At 36.8% G+C, this 26,673-nt stretch overlaps 1 protein-coding gene across 13 annotated transcripts in view; it reads left to right on the forward strand.

The window, feature by feature from the left end:
* FOXP2 (forkhead box P2) overlaps positions 1-26,673 on the forward strand; it is a 436,541-nt gene that overhangs the window by 108,963 nt on the left and 300,905 nt on the right. For all 13 annotated transcript variants that reach the window (XR_011092013.1, XR_011092014.1, XM_068669521.1 and 10 more), the window contains one exon: positions 20,778-20,860. The gene's annotated coding sequence lies outside the window, so the exon portion shown is untranslated. The remainder of the gene's footprint in view (positions 1-20,777; positions 20,861-26,673) is intronic.

A 26,673-nucleotide genomic window follows, 5' to 3' on the forward strand; every position in this document is an offset into this window, starting at 1 on the left:
TGCATGTAGCTTTAGTGATCTGGAAAACCTCAGTTTTGACACCTGTACTAATGATGCAACAAAATACCTAAATAAATGTTGCATGAAACATACAGTGAAAAAGGGTGGTTTTCTAGCACAGCAACACTTAAATCTACCAATTTCCATACAATCCATCTTGTAACCTCCAGAAATTTATCTGGCTTCTCCTTGAATATCGTTAGCTCTTTCCATGTCAGTCCTCTCCTTCCTCCACCAGAGTAGTTTACAAACCTTAAAGTCTGTAGGTCTGTAAACTCCTACCTCCCAGGAGGTGGGAAGAGCAGTAAGAACTTCAAAAGGAAAGCGGTAATATTAATAGTAGTAGCTTGAAATCTGTAGTTCTGTCCAAAATGTGAACTGTTTTAGAGATTTAAAGGGGTTCGTTCTTGCACAAAAGCAGTGAAATATGAATCTGTGAGAGAGGCAGAAGTACATCTCAGACATTCACACTGGTTTCTGTAAATTCACGAGCAGGCATAGTTGGATGTATAATGTAATTTTTAGATTTATATCTAACATAAAGGCTTTTACCAATGTTCTTTTCCTTCAAAGTAAGTTAATTTGAATATTAAATCCCTTTCAAATATGGGTTTGGTAAATTCTGACATGACTGCCAGTTTTTCATACTGGTTGTCCAGTAGCTTGTCCTCTGGTATTTATATCAGGTAGGCCTATTTTATGTGAACGTGATTTTGTTTTATTCTTTAATGGCTTTGTCTTTAATGGCTTAGTTTTTAGGTGAAACTAAGCAGGATTTGTCCAAGAATATAGTCTTCTATGCTCAGCATAGTCTGAGCTTCTTGCAAAGTGTGTATGCCTCCTTTTTGAGAACCCTCTTCGTTTTCTAGAGCTAAAAATGAATATAACACATTACTTTTTAAATGTTCTCACTGATCCCATTATTCCTTCTGTGCATTTTACAAATAGGATGTGATGTTTTGAGTATGCTTCAGGCTTCAGTAGTTTGTATAATGTTCTATTTTCTGCAGCAAAAGCATGTCAAGGTGATCTCTGTGGGTGGTTAATATTTTCTGGAGTTTATTCTTCAACCATGAAAATATGCAAAGCTGGAGAGGTTGGTGGTATGTCATATATTTAGATATAAAATATATATTTTTTCAATTTTATCTTCATTAAAGATAACAGAAAAAGTCATAAGTGTAGTAGTAAATGCTGTTTGTTCATGGGTGAACACAGCAATTGTCACTTCTGACTTGTGTTTGTTGTTATACTGGTAAGCATTTCTTGCAATAGCTTAGACTGTAATTTTGTGACAGTGTGGGGTAGAGGTGTCACATAAATAATGCATAAATGTAATAGTTTAAAACATGTTCAAAATCATAACAAATCATAGACTTCAGGGGGAAATCTGCCAAATTTATTAAATGTTTGCATTTTAGCTAAAATGCTTTTGATTTGTTTGAAAGTCTTTAGGTGTTATTTTGCTTGTTCTCATATATAAGTACTTGTAAAAACAATTATGCAAAGCAAAAATAGCAATTATATAAAATAAATGTATAAACATTGTAACAAAGTATTTAAATAGGGAGGAGTTGTTAGAAAATTGATTATTAGAGAACTGAAAGAGGCAAAAGCTGAACATAATTAATGAAGGCTTTCACTATTGTTACAGTAGTAAAAAAAAAAAAAAAAGTTCAAATCCCAATACATCCATATACATAAAATGCATTTGATTTATGAAAAAAAAAAAAAAAGAAAAAAAAAAAAAGAAAAAGGAATATGAAAAAAGCTAATGAGCATTTCAATAAAATGCATTTTTTTTTTCAGGACTAAGCAAACATATAAGGAAATTAACTGTTAGTAAGAAATAATAATGTGCCTGCATGCTGATTGCATGCTGATAGCATGTTTAATCATTGCTTCTGTCTTCTCATTTTGTTTCCTTTAGTGTCTGTCTCTGGGAAATTGTATTTCTGGTGTTTGTAGAGTGTATAGGGGAAGTGAGTCTTTAGTTGTAAATGGGAACACTGAATGTTTTCTTTGTGTACCTTGCTAAGATACAGTAAAAAGATCCAAAAGGTGTCTGCAGCAGAGATCTTTTCGTATCTCTTGCCTTTCCTGACAGTTTGATTTACCTCATTAAAAGGCTGGAAAAACCACACACTGCCCCTCCAAGCTCCAGATGTTTTTTCTCGATGAGAATTTCTCTCATTTGGAGCTTAGGCTGTTTGTAGAACCTGTGAATTACTTTGGTGCATGTCTCTGGGCATCATGTGGAATATCACACTCATGTTCTCCAGCAAGAGGCAAACTAAACTGAGATCTAGAAAGTGTTAATTGTTCTGCAGAAAAGCTGCAAATACATCAAAACCAGATAATATCTATGCTCAGTTGTCTGGTGGTTATAATCTCTGAAAACATGGCCTTTTTAACGACATGGATTTCAGATTCAGAAACAGGAAACTAAGGATTATGTCCAGTGTTATACTTTGTTGTTACTCTCCGCTCAACCTGTTCCCTTTTCAAGACAGCGGGACAACTATATCGTGTACCTTAGAAGAGATTTCCATTCAGCATTCTTGTCTCATGGCTTTCTTATCCCATAGATGGAATGGGAAGTTTACTGTCAGCCTATTCAGCAGCTTTATGGATATCAGCACTCCACAGAGTGAGAAGCTTGCATTTTTTTGTTGGTAGTCCCAAAAGTCCCAGGAGTAATTCTGGTTCCTTACACATACTTATCTGTCACAGGCTCCTAATATGCTGCTGCTACTCTTAGGTCTGCAGTGGGGGAGGTCACTGTAGCGATAGATTTAGCACTACATAGAGTCCACAAAACAAATCACCTGTGTGAAACAGCTTCAGCTGTTAATGTGACAGAATGAGCTTTCTGGTCACCCTGTTCTGCATCCAGGTACTGCTTTCCCAAGGTGAAGCAGGGTAACCTGTGCCTTGCTGGAGGCAGTGGCCAGTACCATCATGCTCTATTCAAAGGGTTAGTTGAACTTTCTCCTTTCTTTGTGACTGAAGATAATTAAAAAGAAAAGCAACGTTTTGTATTGGTTAGGAATTTGCTAAGAGCAAGATCTTGACTTGCTTCTAGGAGTTGATGTGCTACGGTCTTTACATGCTGCTAGCCACGCTAACTAACAGGTATTATTGGTAGCTTTTCTCATTTTTGTGAGAAGATTGGAGGTATCTATTACTCACCAGAGATGCATCCTCCTCTGTCTGACTGTGAATTCCTACTGCTCCCCACCACCCCATCTGTGTGTACCGTAGCCAAAGATTTCACTGAGGACTCCTCACAAATTCTTGTTTTTGCAAGGTATTTTCTGGTATTCTGAGTTTTGTTTATTTATTTACTTTTTTCTTGGATGCTCAGTTTGGGAGGACAAGGGGCTTGATCCGTATACTGCTAACAAAACTTTTATGTTTTGTCTGCAAAAAGTAGGTTCTTTCAGGTCGCTCTTTGGTCTTGTACCTTCATAAGCTCTGAGTGTTGCCCTGACTGTGCTGTAATCCCAACACCACACATTGTAAAAGTGATGGTGGATCTTCTTGTACCATTTCACCAGACATAATATGCTGTACTTTCTGTCAACTGAATTTGGAAAATAGTTTTGTCGTTGATGTTCTCATAGAATATGGAGATAACATACAGCATCTAGATAAATTTCTGTGATCATAAACAAAGCACATGGACAATTGTTTGAAAGAAATGAAGAAACTGTGCTTTGAAATAGTGTGTTCTTCCTGTACACTTTCTATGTTTTGTCCTCTATTTTCGTTCTCTTTTAGTTCTGTGCATTCTGGGACCTGTGGTTTAAAATAAAATTAATAAAAGTAGCCAGGAATAAGATTACTATTTGTTTCCTCACTATAAATACCTGCATGCATATCACTAAGTACAAAGTCTTCAGATGTAATTATAGAAGGCACTTTTTGATTCACTGAAGGGTACAACAGCTGATTTTACTTTGCTTTATTTTTTAAGAATAGTACCTTTCAATGGATTTTATATACCTTACCTCTGGAAATTTTGAAAATTTGATAACTTCAGCTACCAAATGAAAACGCAGTACTATATTTTCACTTTGTGCAATAGCCAGTCAAATAATACAAGTCACCTGTTGCTTTGTGATTCTTTTCACATATAACAGTACAGAGGTGCACAAGCAACACTGAATTTATACTTGTATTGGAATTAACATTTAATACCAACTAAAATCCCTCTATTTTACACTTCAATGATTGAAAAAGAAAAAAAAGAATTAACCAAAGCAATTTTGGTCAGAGCTTATTGACTTCAGCAATGAAAGAGATTAAAAATATATTGCAAATATACTTTTTTTTTTTTTCTGCGTGAACACAGTTTTAGTACCTAGCACATGACAAAATAAAGTTGGATTTTGTCACCAAAATTCATGTCTTTGCTTTGTGATTAATATAAGCATTAAACATATTAAAATGTATTTGAAATGTATTTTATATACATATATATATATTTATATAGACATATATATATAAATATATATATTATATATTATATATTTATATGTATTTATATATATATTTATATATGTATTTTAAATGTATTTTATATGAAGTAGTTGGGCTAAAGTTGAAATAGATCATATCAAGAGTTTGGAATCAGAGAAATAATTTATAGATTCATGATAAAAATAAGTAGATAAGATTAAAAAAAAGGGGGGCAGGGGTATGGAATTCTTTGGGTAAACCTCAGATAAGCTTCTAAATGTAAAAAATAGCCAAGCAGATTTGAACGTTGCTGTAATTGCTTACTGCTGACATCTTGTAAAAATAACGTGAAATCTGCTGAACATACCACAGTCTTTCTATACTTAACATAGTGGGCTTGATTCTGTGTCCTGCAAATCTGAGATCTCCCATGAGGGCTGGCAGATAATGAGATGGGAAATCTGCACCCTTCTGAAGTGACAGCTGGAGGCCAGGTTGCCTGGGATGCTGTTTGCAGGGTTATGGGGATGAGGGACATTTTGCACTTGCCTTGAATCCTTAGAGAAACTTACATGTAGAGTTAGGAATATTATGAACTCAAAGGCCAGATCTCATTTGCTTGTCGCAGGCAAGAGTTTTACCAGTCAGTAAAGTCAACAGGATGCCGAGTTGGAGAAGTTGAAGTGGTATCCGTTGTATATTTATTTTCCCTAAAAACATACCTACTGAAAGCTGTACTGTGGAGAGGGAATAACGGGTAGCAGCACTACATGAATCTCAGTTCTGGAATCCACAAACGAACGAATTTCAGATGTGCTCAGTTCTGGCTTTAAAACTCTTCTACTGAAATCAGAGGAAATTTCACTACTGAAGGGTAGCTTAGTTACAACAATGCCAAGCTAGCCTGGAAATCTCTTCCATCTAGTATTTCAGAAAGCATTCCTTATACTCCAACATTTAATGGTAACATCAAATGAAATTAAATTTATTTGTATTTTATTGAGAAGTTTCAATTGTTTTAAATCAAGGACAGTTTAAATTTCCTGCAGGCGGTATTCAGATACTGCAGTGCAAGCTCTTGCTGTGACTGCTGGTAGACAGTTGTCCAAAGGCCCTTTTACAATGCAGTGCAGGGCAGCAGGATCAAATTTAAATAAATGCTTCATGACGTTAGGAAGACATGACTTTAATCTCTTTACGTTTGACACCAGCATATTGGTGGTTGTCTTTATCCACATTTTAACATTTTCTCTGTTTATTCTTTCATTGTTCTCAGTCTTCTTCTCCATCGTCTGCCTTTCCTTATTTATTTCTATCTTCTTATATTACTTAATTCTTCAGCTGCTTGCATTTTTCCTGTTAACACTGCACAACGCTGCAGATTAGGGCAGGTGGAAAAGCTGCTGCTGAGTAGCATCTGAAGTGCATCTGCTCTGGTGTGACAGACCAGCTGCGTGCTTCAAATGCCAACTACTTGATCTTGTTCATTTACTCTACTGGAATTACGTGTTTGTCCTTGTGTGTGCATGGTCACTTGAGTACCCAGAGCTATCCCAAAGCAGTAAGAGTCTACAGCCCAGGCCACCCAGCAGGAACGCAGTTGCCTCCAACACTTGTTCTTTCCTTCTTTTCGTGTTCCAGAGGTACATACTGTGGCTTCCACAGCTTACTCTGTGTCCTCTTTTGCTTTTTGCACTTCACTTCTGTCACCATTTATCCCATTTTCACCTCTTGGTTTTGAACAGAAATATTCCCCATTTCTTCTAGGAAATTTGTGAAGCCTGTCAGCAAAAGTGATATGTTTTTCTGGGTTTTGGGGTGAAGGGAGAAACAAAAGCTTAACTGAAGATAGCTCCTTTGAAGTCTGCTGACATTAGCGAGTGCTGTTCTGCCAAGGGAGATGCGTGACAAGGGGCTTGAGGCTAGGTGGGGACTGGCCTACTTGGTCTAAAACCCCAGAAAATAAATCAGGAAAGCACATCGTTACCATAGCAAAATTATTGTTTTGCTAGACTATGGTAAAAAAAATATGAATTGCTTTTGTTCAAGAAGCCTTTGTTCATGGCGCAGTAATATCTGGAAGCTTAAAACAGGTTAAGATACTACATCGTCAATTCTCTGTGGAATTTAAATGTAAGCTTTTCTGGTTTGTATTCCTCATTTTATGGGGGAGGGTGTTTACTTTCTGTGTGTTAGAGGCCATATACTTGTGCCACTGATTATGTGTAAAGATTAAAGCAGTTTAGGAACAGAGCCTGCATATTACCTGACAGTTTTTAATGGGTCCTAATGAGTAAGTGGAAAGATATTCCTTTTGGGACATTGGATCAGACTTATATCCCTGACTGGAATTTCCACAGGATTGTATTCAGCAAATTGTTGTAAATTAAAATTTGTTGGCTCTGCCACAGCCAAAGCAAATCATGTTACTGGCAGAAGTAATCACACCATACATTTTTGAAGTAAAGTACTTACCTGCCATGATTCTCTTAATGTTCGTATTTCAATCATCCCTTTTAAAAAGAAAATATATGTTAATAATTTGGAAAGCAAAAGCATGCAGTTTAGCTTATTAATATTTTTGTGTATTTATTTCATATTGAGATTGTACAGTGCCCTGAAGTGTTATATGAGGGCCATTTTATTCATGTAAGATTGATTGATTAAAGAAAGTCACAAGATGAGCATAAATAGAAAAATGTCTGTGTCCAAGAAAATTTATTGCTTCTAAAATATAAAAGCTATCCACATTCCCATTATGTTTTGATTTGTATGTTTGCAATAGAAAATATTTTGTGTTTCACAAGTAGCATGTGTATCATACAGTGTAGGATGTTGCTATGGGAATTGTTTTACTCATTTATTATGAAATTTGATGCAGAAATGAGAATTTAAATAAATGCTTAAATTAACTTGTGCCCTTCGTTTTGTTTTAAATTTTTTTTCTTAATCAATTGAACAGATTAAATTCATTCCACACAGTTGCTTCTTTATAAGCAAATATAATTTCTTATCTTATGAAAATCAAAGCTGAATGCTTTGGTCACTGTTTCTTTAGCTCTTGCCACTGGTTTAAATCACCAGGGTAAGAGGATTTGCTGCTGTGGTAATATCATCCAAAAGGCAATTAAAAAAATTGAAGATATATACAGATACCTCTGTATGTAACCTGCTGAATGTGGGGAGTTGTACTGCAGCTCTGCAGTTATGTCAGACAGCTTCACAAAAGTTACAGGCAACATTTGGACCCTACATACATTGTGCTTTGAAAAGATGAATTCAGATTTCTACATATGATTTAAAGTTCTTTTCCAGAAAGTTGCAATGAATCTGAGAAGAGTGTGGTTAAAGCACAATCAGGGTGTTACAGAGCAACTACTTACAGCAACCAAGTAAAAAATAATTGAAAAAGCATGTAAATATGTTTTAATGTATGTCCCAACTTAGAAACTAATAACTTGTGCAAATTTTTCGTCATAAAATATCAAGTTATTATATGCAAGTTATTACATGCTTCACTTTGGTACTGACTGGTAAGGAAGATCAGTAGGTAAGGAAGATCAATAGGACTAGATTTATATTCATTTACTGATGTTCTTATCCTGCTCCACAGCATATACATGTTAATATAATACCATTGGCTTCAGTCATAATTAGAAATAACATGAACATTTATGTTGTTTTTGAACAACAACAACAAAAAAAGGATAAAAGTATACATGTGAAATGTTCTTTTTTCTTCACTGAAGGTCTTGTTATGTTAATGAAAATTTCTGCTAACAAAAAGTGATTGACTTCCTTGGGGTGCACCTATGTAGCTTTTGTCATGTGGGCAGGACATAAATCTTTCAGGAAAACAGAGAACAATTTATGAAATATTCACAAGAAAAGTATTTTAAAGGGATAATGGTTTATAGCATTTTTTTTTTTTCTTCCTAAGGAACTGGATCCTTGTATTGCAGTTAGGATACCCTGTAGATTAGATATTTGAACATGTACCTTTTAGTTTACTTGCACAATATAAAGCTCATGAATAATCCCTTTTATGTATCCTTAAGCATGCATGTTGAGAGAGATCTTGAGAGAGTTCTCTCAAAATCACATGAAGATTCTTTCTGGTTCATGTTTGAAATACTTTGTGTATGATTTATTCGCAAAGTGGTGCCCAGTATTCTGTTACATCCCTTGTCCTCCTGCTCAGTGCACTGTTTCTGTAGTATCATCCCTCCATAAAAACTATATGAGAAGAAAAGATTGGAAAGTCAAAAAGGTCAAGTTTCCGTCAGTACCCTATCTTGTGATTTTGTGTAGGTATCAGTGGTTGCTATTTTTTTTTTCCTGCTGACGCTGAAATGCAAGTACAACAAAATAACATTATCAAATGAGTATATCCAAAAGTAATGTGATTGGAAATGCCTGAAAGTCAAAGTAGATGACCTAGACTCCCTTGAAATCTAAAGACAGATTCACAGAAGACAGTAGCCCAGTATCTGGTATGTCTAATAGGCCACAGGTCTCTGTTGACTAGCTGCAACCAGCTATACCACCGTCATGGCTGAAGGCAGCATTTAGTAGCAGCATATGGCTCCACCAGCATGATGCAGCATCAGTCACTCTCCAGAACTTAGGGCACACTCCATTTGCCTTTCTGCTGCTTTATAGGAACAAGGCCTCTTCTTTTTGATGACTATCATTCAGTAGTTACAGATGAGGATCAGGACAGTAGTGAGTGTGCTTTTAGATTCACCTAATTTACAGGATGAAAACAGATCCCATTGTGGCACAATGAAAGATGAGGGTGGATGTGAGTGGGACATGAGCTTCTTGAGAACTGGGCATAGCTACAGCTTGATGCCTGGATGTCCCTGAAAATGAGACGTACCAGTGCCAGTTCTCCTCTCACACAGCTCTTACCATTTGTGGTTATTAGTGCCTTTTGGTCTCCAGGAAGCTACTTATTTCTATCTAGTCTTTCAAAAATTTTTAAACGCATTTAACCTTTGTATGCAAGAAACGTGTCATTATTTATAATACAGAAAATAATACAAGACACTTTTTAGCATACGGGTGGGTGGCCCACAGTTGTCTTTGATGCTCAAGCCAGCCTAGATCCATCAAGGACATCAGCATCTCTACTGCTCTAGAGCTCAACTATACGATTTGTAAGAAACCACTTTTGTTTGTTTGCTTGTTTGTTTGCTTTGAACATGTGTCTGTCTTCATTTGTTAATTCTTATACTGGAATGCTCACCTCCTCTGTACCCTTTCCAAGTTTTGGACATTTTTCATATCACCTTCAATCACCTCTTTTCTAACCTGTGGGGTTGTAGGCTATGTAGATATTGCCTGTATAGGAGCCATCTATACTTTTGACTATTCTTTCTGTTTTTCCCTCTCTTCTACAGGTCTGCTGTATCCTTTTTGCTAAGGAAGGGGAAGGTTCTCGACACTACGTACCAAGTTCTAGCTAATATTGCATTGCATGATGATTTTTTAATGCTTTGTTAGCACTTTTTATTGTTCCGTTTAACTGCTACTGAAAATGGATCTGAGATTTTCACAGGAAAATATAGTTGTCAATGCTCATTTTAAGGTTGTTCAAAGCCCATCACTGCATAGTTAGCTTTGTTTCTTCCCTATGGACATAGAATCAGAATCACAGAATATCTTGAGTTGGAAAGGACCCACAAGGATCATTGAATCCAGCTCCTGGTTCTACACAGGACCATCTAAAAATCAGACCCTATGTCCAAACGCTTCTTGAACTCCAGAAGGCTCAGTGCCACGGCCACTTTCCCTGGGGAGCCTGTTCCAGTGCCCGACCACCCTCTTGGTGAAGAAACTTCTCCCAACACCCAGTCTAAACCTCCCTTGATACACCTTCATGCCCCTGATGCATGCAGCTTTGTGCCTTGAGGTCCTGTCTGTGTTCCCAGAGAGCAGAGCTGAGCGCCTGCCCCTCTGCTCTCCTTGTGAGGAAGCTGCAGGCCGCCATGAGGCCTCCACTTAGCCTCCAGTTCTCCCGACTGAGTAAGCTCAGCTGCACCTCATACATCTTCCCCTCCTTCACCATCTTTGTAGACCTCCTATGGACACACTCTAACAGTTTATGTCCTTATTGTAGTGCCCAGAACTGCACACAGTGCTCAAGGTGAGACTGCACCAGCACAGAGCAGGGCAGGACAAAGACATTCCTCAGCCAGCTTGCGGCACTGTGCTAGATGCACCCCAGGATACAGTTGGCCCTTTTGACTGCCAGGGCACACTGCTGGCTCATATTCAACTTGCATCAACCAGAGCTCCCAGATCCCTTTCTGTGGGTCTGCTCTCCAGCCTCTCAGACCCCAGTCTGTATGTACGACCAGTGTTGCAAGGTCTCTCTGTGCTCAAGGGAGTCAACAGTTCCTCCCAACATAGTTTACACACTTAGTATACCTTCACGTTCTGTATCCAAGTTATTTATTAAGGGGAATTTAGGGGATTAAGGGGAAATGGCCCTAAAATGGAGCCCTGGGAAACCCTACTAATGACTGGCTGCCAGCCTGATGTAACCCCATTTACTCTTGATTGTGATCCATCTGCCAGCTGCTCAGCCATTGTATTATGTATTTCTCTAGCTGTGTGCTGGATATTTTGTTCAGAAGGATACCGTGAGGAACAGTATCAAAAGCTTTGCTGAAATCCATAAGGATTACATCTTCCCTTGGTCAGCAGGCCCGGGTAACCTTGTTGTAAAAGGAAATTAAGTACGTTACACAGGACTTTCCCCTTTTAACCCTTTGTTATCTGTGACCAACGATTGTGTTGTCTTTCAAGGTGTTTTTCAAAATTTCCCACAATAATCTTCTCCCTAATTTTTCCAGGCACTGTAGAGAGGCTGATAGGCTTGTAATTACCAGGGTCTTCTTTCTTACCCTTCTTGAAAATTAGGACAACATTTTCCAGCTTCCAGTCAACTGGGACCTGTCCAGATTCCAAAGACTGTTGAAAAATAATAGAGAAAGGTCTTGCAATGACATCAACAACCAGCTCTCTGAGTATCCTGGGATGAATTACATCAAATCCCATAAACGTATATGGACCCAGCTGGAGCAGCAAATCCCACACAAGTTTGGACCTGGCTGGAAGTTTATCGTTCCCACAGTCAAGTAATTGTACATTTCTTCTTATTAGATATTGCCTCCTATTTATCACTTCACATTCAGTAATATATTTTCTTTCTGCAGTTCTTCACAGTCTGTCCTCATCTTCACTGCCTTTGGTTTAGTGTTAGACAATGTCGCATCATGTCACTTCTCCAAAAAGCTGTGATCGTTTGAGACGTGGCTTTACTTCTCATACTGGAATGTTGACTCTTCCCCATATATATTGACATGACCATATTCTTTGTTGTAGTCTCTCCTGAGTTCCCTGGTGTGAACTTCATGTGTACTGATCTGTAGTTTTTTGGATCTCGTCTGGATTATTATTTCTTGATCCATTTCATATTCACCGTCAATTGTCTTTCATGCCATTTGTCAGCTATTACAAGTTCAGCTATTTCATACTCATGTTTCTTTAGAGCTGTTGATGGCATAAACTCCAGTGAAACAATTTCTTAGAGCTCAGTTTGTCTTCTTGCTCTAGCCTTCTCTAACGGCATTTCAATTTAAGACAGACCCTCTCCTGTATCTCTGTAAGAAGTGAGTTTGGCCTAGTAACTTCTCTGGTCAGCAGGTGGAAAAGCAAGTGTGTGTGTGTGTGTGTGGCAGGTCCCTCACTGGGCCTGATCCTGACCGCTAACCCTGGCCTGAGGTTAAACCTGGCTGCCCCCAGGCCTGCCCTCCTCCCTGTCCAGGGGTGGCCAGATTCTGCCCTGCCCACCTCTGTCCAGAAGTGGACAGCCCCCACCTCTCCTGGACCTCAGCCCACATGCAGCTGCCAGCCCCTGTGGCTTTAATGTGTATTTACATTTAAGCCTGCCAGACACTAACATTCTTTCTCTTTTCCTCACTTGGACACAACTTGAAGTCTTTAGAAGAATAGCATCCTTCTTTCTTTTCTAATATTTTTTTTTTATCTCCTCCTAATAGTCTCCTTTATCCTGTTTGTTCAAGTCAGCTCTCTTCTCTGGACTTTCTTAGTCTTCTTTGATAGGTTGCATGCATTTCTTCTGAGCTTGCAAAAGGTGTCTTTAATCAGTCTCTGTGCCATCTGTGAAGATGTGACACTTGTAGCTGTCTTTTTTCTTCCTTTTAACAAGCTTACTCATTTTTATTCAGTGACCCTCTTTGAAATAGTGGTAGATTTTTTTGATTTTTTTTTCCTTTTGTTGCCCCTTCAAGGACATAAATTCCAATCTGCATCAAAGCAGTTATTGACTGTGGCTAGAAATTTACTTTGGGTCATAGCCCAATGTAAGGTTCACTCTTACAAGACAGATAGAAATATCTAACAGCCTTAATTTTTATCTGCCATACTTGTAGGGACATTTCAGTGTTATGAAGGTGCTCTGTTTCTTAGGTTTCTTTAGGGATTAGTTCAGAATATGGGTTTTATTTATGTTCTTTGTCTTTCTTGATGTCATCTCTTTTGGCTACAGTTGAAGGAATAGGTGTTGGTTGTTTAACATGAATAGAATGTCAAATTCCAGATGGATGTGATAATCAAGAGCAGTTGTTCTCTTATTGTCATACAAAATCTGTATATTTTTATGAGCTGACTCTGTGTCTGAGATAAACCTGAATCACAGAATCAGAGTAGTTGAAGTTGAAAGGGACCTCTGGAGGTCATCTGATCTAACTCTCAAAGCGTACTGTATGAAAATACAGGATAGCTGAAGACTGGATTAGGCATTTGCTTCTGTGGGGAGAGCTGGTCTGTATGTACAAGTTCTCTCTCTACAGTTTGGTGTGGCTCTAAGTAGGCACGTGAGGAGTAGATGACTGAGAGAAGTGAGAGCAGCATCCTCTAGAGAGGCCTCTAGAGACCTCTCATCACAAACTGTGAGAAAGAACACTGTCAATTCAGTCTCCTCTTTCCAAAAGACATGGCAAATGAAGCCATACCCAATGTTGGTGTCAGGGTAAGGACCTCTGCAAGGACCTGATTATGTCACGGACATATTTTGCAATTTGTCTGCAGCTGACCTCGGTGTTTGGATCATATTGAACCAACCTCAGAAGCAGTGTATGCAGTCCTGCAGGTGCCCAAACTGAACACGTGGTAAGGCCATGGAAGTCTCATGTTGATGAGGAAGTAACCCAGTGTTCAGCCAAACTGGGAAACATCTACTTAGCAAATGCTGCTAACGGTCAGCTGATGGAGATGTTTGCAATTAGTGGAATGGTTATCTGTATTTTCATGGTGGCGTTTTTGGCAGGAATTTGTAATTGTATAAGTTATCTCATAACCTTTCTGTATTTGTTATTTTCTCTCCCATTTTTCATAGTTTTATTTTATTTATTTTATTTATTTTTTCCTGTTTTCCTTCTGTTTTTTAGCAGTTTGATGGGGAGTAAAGGGGTGGTCAGGAGCTGTCTTCTTGAAATATATGTTTTTTCTTGTGTATTCGGTTGATTAGGTGGGTTTCCATCTGCATTTCTTGGGAGTGGAGATAAACTTTTTACGAGTTTTTAATATATTTGTTTAGGTGGGATTCTTGGGAATGGAGAATAAACAGGGGTTAGATGCTCCACATACAGAGCATCATTAGAATAACTGCTAAGTGGCAGGACAAATTGAATGATGGGAGCTCAGTGATGCAAGTTATACAGAAGAGAAAGGCAGAGAAGAGGAAGGGACTTTCCCTACAGAAAAGAGTTGGAATGAGTAGAGATATTCTGTGTGGAGGTGCTGACTCAGTGTAAGGGAAAATATTTTCACTAAAATGACAGTTATGTAGCAGAACAAGTTTCCCAGGTTGCAAAATCTCTTTTTTTGAAAGTTTTGAAGATGTGTCTGGCTGATGTCCTAAGCAACCAAGTCTAAATTTAGACAATTTTTTAAGCAAGACTTTGGAAAAGACAACTTCCTGGGTCTCTCCTAGTGTTAGTGAAAGCATCTGTGATAATGGTGCGTGCATCATGGCAGAAGGGTAAGGTGCTCTTTGACTTTATGTTTTGCTAATTTGTAAATCTCAACACACATCTCTGTACAAGAACAAATTAAATACATAAGAAAACCTATGATGTTCTTTTATAATATTTTCTAAAGTTGTTGCTTTTACATTCTTGTCTGATAGTGTTCCTGAATCCCTTCTGGTCAAGTCATATGGAAACATGGGAGAAACAGAAAAGTTGTAATCCTGTAAATAATAAACAAAATTGCAGCATCATTGTGTTTGTGGTATAAGTAAACTAGTATTGTAGTTCAAACAGTTTTGGACTAGTTATTTCCCTTTTTTTTTTTAATGTTCTTCTCCCCCCAGTTCCTGTAGGCTGCTGCAGTTTAATATAAGAGGCATAAGAAAATTCAGCAACAAGTGGGAAGTGGATCTTCTTTGAGCTGTCTTACACTAAATCATATGTTTTCAGAAGGAAGACAGACATGCCTGAAGATAAAGTAAGGCATAGTATCTGCTCATGTTGGATAAATAGTTTAGAAATCTCCATGAATATGATATTGGCTCGTGCATACTTAAGAGATTAGTGTCAACATGGGTTATCTATCATGTAAATACAAGTCAAGCAAGTTAGACCTGCCTCAGGGGTGGTTTAGTCTGTATACCCAGCTATTCAGACAACCTTCCTGTGAAGGTTTGGAAAGAGAAGACTTTGCTCCAGGCTTTCTGTTTATTCATACTGTCTCCATTTTCTCCATTGCGTCTTAATAAGTAATCAATGTCCTATTAATTTTTAGTATAAGTAAGATCTGAATGGAGAAAACAACTGAGCCCCTCCCAGCCCTCTGCACCCAAATGAGCTGTTATGTATAACCTGTACATCATTTACAGGTGACTCCAGCTCAGACAGACCCAACACACTGCGATATTTCAGAAGTACAAAATATATTTAGTCCATCATATTTTTTTTCCTTTTTTTCTGTTACTACACAATTCCTACAGCATTAAATACTAGATTTTTAATGGTTGTCTGTAATTTTTATTATTTTTTCTTGACAAATTTCTTTGCAGTGTTGTGTGATGTTGTGATTAATTGAGTACAGATATTTTGATGAGGAAATTTCATTTTTGAAAATTCAAGATTAATTTTAGTGGTATGGAATATAATGTGAAATTATATTCCATATTCCAAACTGAGCTTATATTATAAGTACATAGCTTTTGTTTAAAATTTTGGAAAAGAGAAAGTTGCAGGAGGTTAACAACTCAAGGAGAAGTGTTCAGGAATTAATTATTTTCTCTGTGCCAGGTAAAAAAAAAAAAAGATTGTTTGCTCCCACAACCACAGTGCTTCTGTTTAGACCTAATGATAACAAAATGTAGCCTTCATTTGTCTAAGTATTAATGTAGAGTGGCATGTAAAAATTAGCTAATGAGATCACAGTAGTATGAAGGTCTTTTTGTAGGCTCATTTAACTTTGGAATGATTATAAAACATAACTATTAATTTATTTTGCATGTTCTTGTTAATTATAATGGCATCCAGTAGTGCTCATCTAGTTATGAGCTTCTGAGTGTTTCCCAGTCATGGAACCTGTCCAATTCAATTCTTAGATTCAGGAAGAAAAGCAGTACTTTTTTTTTTTTTTTTCTTCCTATTTGCAGTGCTGTGATCTACGTAACACTGTTTAAAAATGCATTTTTTTAAAGTGTAAAGTAATGTCTTGAAGTAGTTTAAATATAAGAAAAATATATAGTCTGATTACTAAGTAACTTTAAACATTTTTATTTCATACTTCTAAAATATATACATATCTTAACGATGTATTTTCAAATAAAATTCAGGATGTCCAATTGACATAATGCAAATTAAGACTTGCTCCAAAGTCCTATTATAAATTAGGACTTCTTTTGTTTTTAATTGCACAGGAGGGCTATATATTTGAAAGGTGGAAGATACGAACACCAGTGAACATATATGTTATTAAAATAGTGTCAGTGTCTCTAACAAGTAATTCTTGTTTCACTGAAACCAGCTGTGTCTTTGTCCCTATCTTCAGAACAGCAAGCATATCTAAATATATCTAATATATGTGACCTTCAGCCATGTTCTAGAATACTCCTGAATGCTTTGTTGAGTTGAAATATTTTATGCAACTACCCACATAAAATAGTAATGCACAATTTGAAACATTTTTAATAGAAAAATGTGAATGGGCAGGCCTGACATGAAATAGAGACACATCAGAATGGCTGTTATCTAACAAATAGTAGAAATGCTTAAGAGCTTTAGTGTACTTCTATGGAATTACTTAAATTTTCAAAAGGTACCAAAGGCCACTGACAAGCCAGGATAATGAATGTGAGCAGGTGATCTAAAAATATATATATATATATAAAAGTTATTGTAGACAGTGTTCAAATATATAACAGGTAAACTTATCCTAATAATTTATGATCTAAGTAAAATGAGCTAAGAGATGAATCCAATAATTAAATGAAAGAGTTAAAGGGAATTGTTTACAATACGTGGGCACTGTATTTGTTTATTTAAGTTTCAAAAGAATATCTTCATCTAGAGATGAATTTGGATTTCATTTTGAATTATTTTGTTATGTTTTAGTGATTTCTGAAACAACTGTGACAATTCACATAAATAAGAGCCAAATCCTGTTAGTTGTACTCATAATGAACAATGTAAAAAATCTAGCGCAGGATGTGATATAGCATCAGCATATCTTATGACAAAATGCTACACAACCCGTATAACAATGTCCGTGTGTGAAAAGGGAACTATCACTTGTAAAGCTTCTATACTAGATGGATGATTGTAATTGTTGCACATTTTATCATCAAATAATAGTTGTTTTAAGAGACTGCTGTCTTCATCGGGTAAATTGCACTGGAATGTAATGTAAATGAAGTGTAGGTCGAATTATACATTTCTAAAGGTGAAGATTTATACTGGTAAAAAGTTCATAAGTAAGGCCTGCCATCTATCTGATGCACATATGTCACATGTGCTATGTGCATGCCTTCCTACTATGAATTTCTTTGTTGATTTTTGAAAATTCTAGAAATCCTGATCATTCAAAAAGAACAAAGATAAAATATTAATGATTGAGACTAGCCAGTGTAGCTATTTCCAAATTAAGACTTATTTGTAAGTGAATAATTATGATAAAATGGTATCACCAAAAATTTCTTACAAGAAGTCTGTGTCTCACCAAAATAGGTCATGCTTTGATGTAAGATTTCATATAACTATCATGTATTGGCTTTCTTTCTGGGATGAAGCAAAATGTGATGTTTAATAGGATCCAGACTGAGAAATCTGATTATCTGAAACATTTTTGGAGTAAAGGAATACAGGGAAAAAAAATAAGAATACAGATACTGATGTTCAAGGCCCACATACTAACATCTGTCAACAGGCAACACATACGGTTGGAGAAATAAGCATACTTTGTATTTCTGTGTAGACTTTAATTGAAGAAGAAAATTCAGAGGCATAGCTACATATACAATGTTTTAACAGAAAACAGAAGAGAAAGGTGAATGCTTCTTTCAATTGGTTGGACATTGCCGTTTTGGATGTAGGATAACCACATGACCATCACACAAAGTTTCATTGACACATATATTACTTTCCAGCAACTTTTAAGAATTGCCACCCATCTTCACCTCCTCCTGTTTGCCTTAGGATCCTTACCTGTTTTTAACATTTTCTTCTTTTTTCTCTTTGTATTAAGAGCTCATAAGATTTCGTTCTCATTTCCCAGTGCTGTCCTACTGTGCAGAGGTTTCACGTAGTGTTTATTCCTCCAGCCTGTCGTTCTCTGCTCTTCCTTCTTCACTTGCTCTACTACAGAGGCTGCCAGGTAGCTTTCAGTTTTCTAGGAACTTCGACCTTCCCAGCAGGTTTTGTTATACTCTACAAACAAAGGAAGAAGTTAGAACTGGAACTCTTTTAAATGTCCAAACATCTTGTAACAAAGTGTGTATTAATAATGCCAGTTGGAACACAGATTTTTTTTTTAACTGTGGGAAAGCAGATTTCTCTTTATAAAATTCTATATTCATTTTACTCTTTAGTCTGCTTCTGTCTGACCTTGTCAGCAAGGGAGAATTGCCAAGAGGCACTGTTGAGAGGCTACTTCAGAAGTCACAGAGTTTCAGATGCTAAGGCTATGTCTATATAAGCAAATTAAACCATGATTAGAAATATTTCCAGGCCCCTGCCACATTCTTACTCCTTGCAAACTAGCATTGTTCCAGAAATTTTGACAGTGGAAGACTGACCAATGCCATCTACCTGGATTTCTGTAAGGCCTTTGACATGGTCCCATACAATGTCCTTATCTCCAGATAGGAAAGATACGTATTTGAAGGGTAGACTATTCAGTGGATGAGGAATTGACTAGATGGCCACATCCAGACATTTGTGGCCAACATCTCTATGTCCAGGTGAGGGCTGATGACTAGTGGTGTCCCTCAGGGGTCCATTTTGGGACCAGTATTGTTTGGTATCTTTATCAATGACATAGTGGAATTGAATGCACCCTCATCAAGTTCATAGACAACACCAAGCAGAGTGGTGCAGTCAATGTAGAAGGAAGGGATGCCATCCAAAGGGAATTGGACAAGCTTGAGAATTGGGCCCACGTGAACCTAATGAGGTTCAACAAGTACAAGTGCAAGGTGCTGCACCTGGGCCATGGCAATCCCAGGCAGGAGTACAGACTGGGAGAAGAACTCATTGAGAGCAGCCCTGCAGAGATGGACTTGGAGTTCTGATGAATGAAAAGCTTGATATGATCCAGCAATGTGTGCTTGCAGCCCAGAAGGCCAACTGTGTCCTGGTCTGCATCAACAGAGGAGAGGCCAGCAGGTCAAAGGGGGTGATTGTCCCCCTCTATTCTGCCATTGTGAGACCCCACTTGGAGTACTGCTTCCAGATCTGGGACCCCCAGCGCAAGAAGGATATGGAGAAGGAGCTGTTAGAGTGGGTCCAGAGGAGGGCTACAAAGATAATCAGGGGGCTTGAGAACCTGTTCTGTGAAGAAAGGCTGAGCGAGCTGGGGATGATCAGCTTGGAGAAGGCTCCGTGGAGACCTCATTGCAGCCTTTCAGTAAAGGGGGCCTATGAAAAGGAAGAAGAGTGACTTTTTACATGGGCAGATAGTGATAGAACGAGGGAGAATGGATTTAAGCTGAAAGAGGGGAGATTTTGATTACATGTTAGGAGGAAAGTCTTTACCCAGAGGATGGTGAGACCCTAGAACAGGTTGCCCAGAGAAGTTGTGGATGCCCATCCCTGCAGCTGTTCAAGACCAGGTTGGATAGGGCCCTGGGCAACCTGATCTAGTGGGTGGCATCTTTGCCCATGTCAGGGGGTGGTGGAGCTAGGTAATCTTTAAGGTTCCTTCCAACCCAAGCCATTCTATGATGCTATGAAAATTTTCAGACATTCATTTGGCCATTTCCTTTAGCTTGAATGCCAGCCCTGTATTTTTGGAGGGTATGTCAGTATTCTAGCATAGACCTAGGCTGGTCTGTGCCGTATGATTTCATCAAACAGAAATGTGCTCAGGCATTGCTTCATTTGGTAGCATAGATGCAATGTCGAGAAACTTTCTACAGACCTTCATGGTCTTTATTTCTTTTGCCTTGTCCAACCCTCTTATTTTAATGCAATTTTATAATCTCAGCATTCAAGCTGTTCTTTTCTTCTTGTCCTTTCAGGCTTCCTAAAATACATATAGATTTAAATTTCATTGCTGTGCTGTCTCCCAGCTTTTGTACCTTCCTTAACATGACTGAACGTATTGGTGGTTGATACTATGTGCAAGTCTTTGTCAAGAACAAACTACTTCAGGGAAGCTTCCTACTTGCTTGTCTTCAGATCTGTGAATAATAAAAATAGAATTAAAAAAATAAGACCGGACTTTGAGTCGTGCCTTATCTGTCCCTCTACTGCAAGGCAGAGACTCAATGAACAATTATATTTCTTTGTGGAATAGTGAAGGTACTCTTTAAGCTGACTACTTGTTAAGGGAATCTTTCTCTTTAATCTCGCTCGGTCTTTACCCAAAATATTTTTGTCAAAATAGAAAAATTGAAAATTAAAACTATTTTTTTTTCTTTCAGAATACTTGTGAACCTGCTTATGCACAGTGGAACTAATTAGGGGATGTGATAAGATTTTTCCTGTTTTGCTTTTGTTGAATGATATCTAAATAACTGTAAATACTCCTCTCTGTCTTTTCAGGATGGTGATACTGGAATTGATTTTGGACATCACTCCAGTTCAAGATTGAAGTTTAAGGTCTTCTTAAGGTTCAGAAGAAGGAGGTGAGTACACATGAAACATTACAAATCATTTGAGTGTTATCTTCTGCAACTTTGTTTTGTCCAGGAATTGCTGTTCTTGCTTATCAGTCCATATTCAAATATCTGATCTCTCCTTACTGAGCTATATGACTACTTGTGTTCTGGCTAAATACCAGAGAATATTGAAGTCATGTAGGCTTTCCCTGTTTTTTGAGGGCCTGACACAAAAAACAAGTGAATACACCGTTGTCTCACCAAGGTCTCTGGAACCTTGAAGAAGGTAGAGTGCAGTGAAGAAAACTTCAGTATAACAAGTCAGATTTTAGCTCCACCCTACAGGAGTATTCCACTTCTTAAAGTTAGGAAAAACAATACCATATGTATTTCTAGAAGAAAGGGAAAGTAGCAAGATTATTCTTTAAGAATGAACAAAAGTATGGTATAAAAGATATTGTATTGGTGTAGTCTCTTGCATTTACTCTGAGTCTTTCTGCAGTAACACTTTTGGAATCTCTTGGTTGGCTTCTGCTTTAAAAGGAATTCAGTACAGTTAATAGGAAGAAAATAACAGTGATCACAGCTATAGTTTTGCTCTTTAAGTTACTTACTCCTGCATCTTCAGTGACTACAGTTAAGGCTCACTATACAGTTTTGTTACACCAGCTGCATTAAGATTATGATAATTTGTTCAGACAATTCTATTAGATTATAGTTACATATTTTTCTAACAATAATTTAACACTTAAAAGACAAGGTAAGATTAGTAATGAATCCCTGTGTTTGTATATTCCTAGTTTGCTGAAACAGGAATTACCTGTGTTCCATTGGGAACCAGGAATATTCCATAATGTTAAAGACCATGAGTTCAAATCTTGTCTGAACTGTGGTGTGTGTTAACTGTCTGAACCTGCCTGTAAAGAATCACTGTTTGTGGACATAGTACTACCCTGGGACTTGGCACACCTGCACTTAATAATAATATTAATACTATGATTAGTATTATTAATACTTAATACTTTGATTGCTCCAATGATTAGTGTAAGATAAGAGCTTAGGAAGACACTGGCATCTATTTCAGATTTTTCACACATGCTATTGCAACAAAGAATTAATGTACATGGTAGATGTAATTTTTCACATTTTGCTATTGCTACAGGAGTAGAAAATACCTTGAGAATATTTCCATCATTTTACAAATTCAAAATTTTAGGCAATATTGTCATGTATAAGTTTCAAAACTTGTTCAACAGGTGCCAGGTACTGCATCTTCTAGATACAGGTTTCAGCAATGTACAAAAAACTAACTCACCCTAATAGCAACCAAGCTCAGTTGCTTCTAGGTACACCGCTCTTTCTGTAGTAAACACATATCATTTCCCTGTATGCCCTGTGTAGCAACTGCTAAGGCATTATGAAATATTCAAAACCACCTATATTCTCTTTATTATTAGTATTGCCATCTTCATGGACTGATGACTTGGAAGGTAAGGAAAAGAAATAGTTCCAGGAGCAGTTAATGATGGTAAGAGTAATTAGTGCTGAAACTGTGTTTATAACAAGTTCTCTAAAGTTTCACCATCTGGCAGGAAGCACAGACCTGTTTAACCTAATTCAAAGTGCTACCAAACAAGAGAGTCCTGATACTTGTTTCACTGTGGCTTTCTTTACCCATTGGGGAAAATTCCTTTCTTCCAATTTAATTTCACCTTCTTCTAAGTACTTAAGGCACAGTCCTGAAGGTTACGGCATGACTCTGGTGGACTATAAAAAAATAAAATAAGAAAAAAGAGGAAAAAAGATACAATTTTAACTTTAGCAGTGCTGTAAATCAAAGGATATATACAGCACTGTACAGAGAAACTGTAGACAATGCTGGTATCACACAGAAATTTGTGTATGGATATAAGTTAATATGTAGCAATGTATTTACAAAACAGTGTTTTTTTTTTTTTCTTATATTACCCAGAGGAGAAACCAGTGAAAAAGGTCAGATTCATTGCTTTCTAGCTCACAATGAAAGTATGACTGGATTCCTATCATGTATTTATACATATATGTCTGAGAGGTGTAACTTGTCCTTAGTAATACTAGATTCTTCATAGACAGTTTCTATGAAGTAGTAGTATTTTGGAAAACAGTTTGGTTTGGTAGAAGCGTAGCTATTTTATTAAAGTGTAGTAACTGAAATCTGGTGAGCCAATGATTTTTTTTTTTTTACTTTTAATTTTTTTTTTCTGGAAATTTACTGTGTTCTGTACCAAATAATGTCAGAAATGCAGTAACACTGACTTGTGCATCTATAATAGTTTGGCAGTATCGTTTTATTGAATTCCAATACGTCTGGAACTTAAGGCACATGAAGGAAAGTAACAGTTATTCTGTTTCCTCCATTATTTTTTTTCCATAACTTGAAGTTAAATACAATCTATAAAAATGCTTTTTGTGAAGAATGCCAAAATCTTTTTTGGCCTTTTTAGCACTGGTCTCTATTTCTTTCAATATGTGAAAGTGGAGAGGGAATGTGTTTGTAGTCCATGAGGAAATAGCAGTAAATTCTGAATGCTAGTTCTTTAGGGTTGATTTTTTTTTTTTTTTTATGGCAGGACACAGTGTCTTTCCACAGACTGAAAACTAGGATTCAGTTGTAAAAGTGGTGATAAAAATATATAAAATTAAAGTTGCATTCATGAATAATTTTTTAATTAGCATGAAGATTTCTATATGCTGTCTATTCCACCTTTTGTTAAATGACTTAGTTTAGGAGGAAGTTTGAGAAAACTGAGTTAGAGTTGGAAAAACTGAAACCAAGACAAAAATCCATATTGGAAAAACACAAAAGCAGTGAAAAAATGTTCTATTTTTAGTCTGATGACTTAAATGGGGACTTTTGGGGACTACTAGCAATCCAGTTACTTCTGGATTTTCAGACTAAATTAGGTTTTGACAAAAAAACTAAGGTAGTTTTCTAAATGTGAATATTTAAAGTATTTTCTGTGTTACTGAACTGAATTGTAGTTATATAATCAACTATTATTAAATTGATCTAGCTTTACTGTCCCATTTTGGCAATTTGTGGAAAAGGAGATGTGCTTATTCTTGGATTTTTCTTATGTATGTATGTTGTCTACCTACCAAATATCCAGTCTCTCTCTAAATGGTTATTTTGCATAGGGCAAAAATAAAATTTTGCATTAAAATATTGTAAGATTAGTAAAAAGATAACTCGTATAGTTATCTTGCAGCTGAACTTGAACTCTCTTAAGAGCCATGGGAGGACACATTGCTTGTGATCATGTCAATGACCAAGGTGTGAAACATCAGATACCAGTAAATCATACAAGTCATTCCGTTAGCTGAATAATGAATTGACATTAGCTATGTCCATGAAGAAAGCTAAGCCTTCCACACATCCAATGAGAAGGCAAGTAAGTTTTGATATTGGCATAGGTGGAGAAGGATATACAGTAGACAGGAAAATACAACATCTTTGCTTTCCCAAAAGTGACTGGATGGGGGCTGAATGGCTTTATCTCCAGTCCAGTTTCCACCAGGAAGACTCTGAAGCATAAACAGTACTTTACTTATTTAAGGAATTGTATTAGAACAGAGACACTGTTACTTGTAGAATATTGAATGATCTTTGAGGGGTGATTGGGAATAGCTGTAAATTACTGCTCTGGGGGAGCCTGAATGCAATGAAAATGAAGGTAACTTCTGTCAAAAAGTAGTTTACATTGATAAAATCGAATTTGTGTCCTGGAACTGGGAGGTAGTAAATTTTTGCTATGATTATACAAAATATCAAACTATGGATTTAAACTGGTCAGCTTTTCAATTCAGCTGAACATTAAGTACAGTCTTAATGGTCTGATTTGCTGGGAAGAGCACTATTGCAATAATCAAGCTCATATCAAATATGAACTAGCATCTCTTATTACAAAGTTTGAGCTTTGGGAGATATTTTCACAGCATCTAGGAGTGATGCCCCACATTTCTTGGAATTAGTCCTTAATGATATTATCTTCAGAAATGAGCTGTTGCTCAAATACCGTGATTATTTTGTGGTTTCTCTCATGGAATTTTTTAAGGAAAAGCTAGTTGAAATCTGATGTTTTTTCAAATAATTGTATGACATGAAAGAGAGGTAGTGTGCATCTTAATAATTTTATGCTTCTTTTTTTTCCTGTGTGACATGAATAAGAGAGGTGAGAACTCTTAATTTTTAACTGAACTGGATACAGGTTTCTAAATGTGGCCTGCTTGAGAACAGAGAACCATTACTGTAGTTGTCATGTAAAATAAAGTTGGAGTCTGAAGCTCCTTTTTAGCTGTCAGCTTTATTAAGGAGCTACTGGTGTGTTGAGCTAGGCACACACATTATATAAGCAGTGTATGGTAGTGTCTAGGGAGAATTTTCGCTCTCTTCACTGCTGCTTTATTAGGTCTCACTCACTCATTCACTGTTGCCCTGTCTTACTCCAGCTTTCTGGCTGCAACTCACAGCACAGTAGGTCTAATGTAGATTGACGCCTTTGCCAGAGGACTGATTGAAACTTGTGTCTCATAGTTGCTAATGCTCACTGAACCATTTTATTGAAGATAAAGTAAATAAAATAGATTGCCATATGAGAATTCTCTGAAATCAAATGGAATAATTTGACAGGTTTAAGCCCATGAAAGAGCCCAGGCATTGAAGCAGATAGGAATACTTTTTATGCACAATATACCAGGAAAAGGTGTCTGCTGGCTCAGTGTTAATCTTTTAATGGTTTTTACCAAAACTATAATTGTTGAAAATCTTATAAACATTTCCAATGGAATTTCCATTGTTTAAATTGCTACTTCTCTGTGGACTTCTAATTTATTTTCATTTGATTTAAGAGCAATAGATATACTGATTTTATCTTCTTTATTACTCCTGATCCTTTAAGAGACTAGTCATGATCATGTCGATGACCAAGGTGTGAAATATTTGATGGCAGTGAATCATTCAAGTTATTCCATCAGCTGGGTAATGGCTTGGCATTAACTATGTCCACAAAGAAGGTTAAGCCTTCCATGCGTCCGGTTGGAAAAGAAAATGTGGATCACCAGTCCCTTAAAATTTAATTTAAAAAGATTCAATGTGGTACTATTTGTAGAGTGCATTGCAAGATCTTAAAGATTAACTAAGGGTGAGTTTAGTATTTGAGAAAATAATTATGTGAAATAATGCAAAATAGATTACTACTTTTAAAGGTTTTAAAAATTACTTAGTAACATAATTTTGAATATTACATGTAAAGTTGCTAAAATAAGCCCTGATATTTCTAAAGACATGTGATCCAGTGATCCAGTACATTAAAGATATGAACATCTAAGGCTGTTGTGCCAAACTATTTAGAATAATGGTCAACAAGACACAAATATTCACATTTTTCTTTGATAAAGAATTTCTGTAGCTGAGCAGTGTAGTATGTCTGTATTATTTTTAGAAGTAAGATCATTCATAAGAATAAGCAAGTTAAGCTGCAACAGACAACACATACCTCTTACTCATTTACCTGGATGGCAATGAGCATTGGTCTTTTTAGGCACATTAGTGGTCACGCTAGTAGTCACACACTAGTGGGTGTGTGACTAGGAGTAGGAGTACACACGAGTTGTGACTTGGACTGCTTCAAGAAAGCGAGACACTCAGATGATAGTTTAATACAATAAATTACTTAAAACTCTCCTGAGTTACCAGATGAAATAAGATCAAATATATTAAAAAGCATATGAACAATGTTTGTGAGCACCTTGGATTTCTACCTTGACAACACAGTCATTTAGATACCAAATATATTCATTTT

This window comes from Anas acuta, chromosome 1 (assembly GCF_963932015.1).
Source record: "Anas acuta chromosome 1, bAnaAcu1.1, whole genome shotgun sequence".
Taxonomy (NCBI): Eukaryota; Metazoa; Chordata; class Aves; order Anseriformes; family Anatidae; genus Anas; species Anas acuta.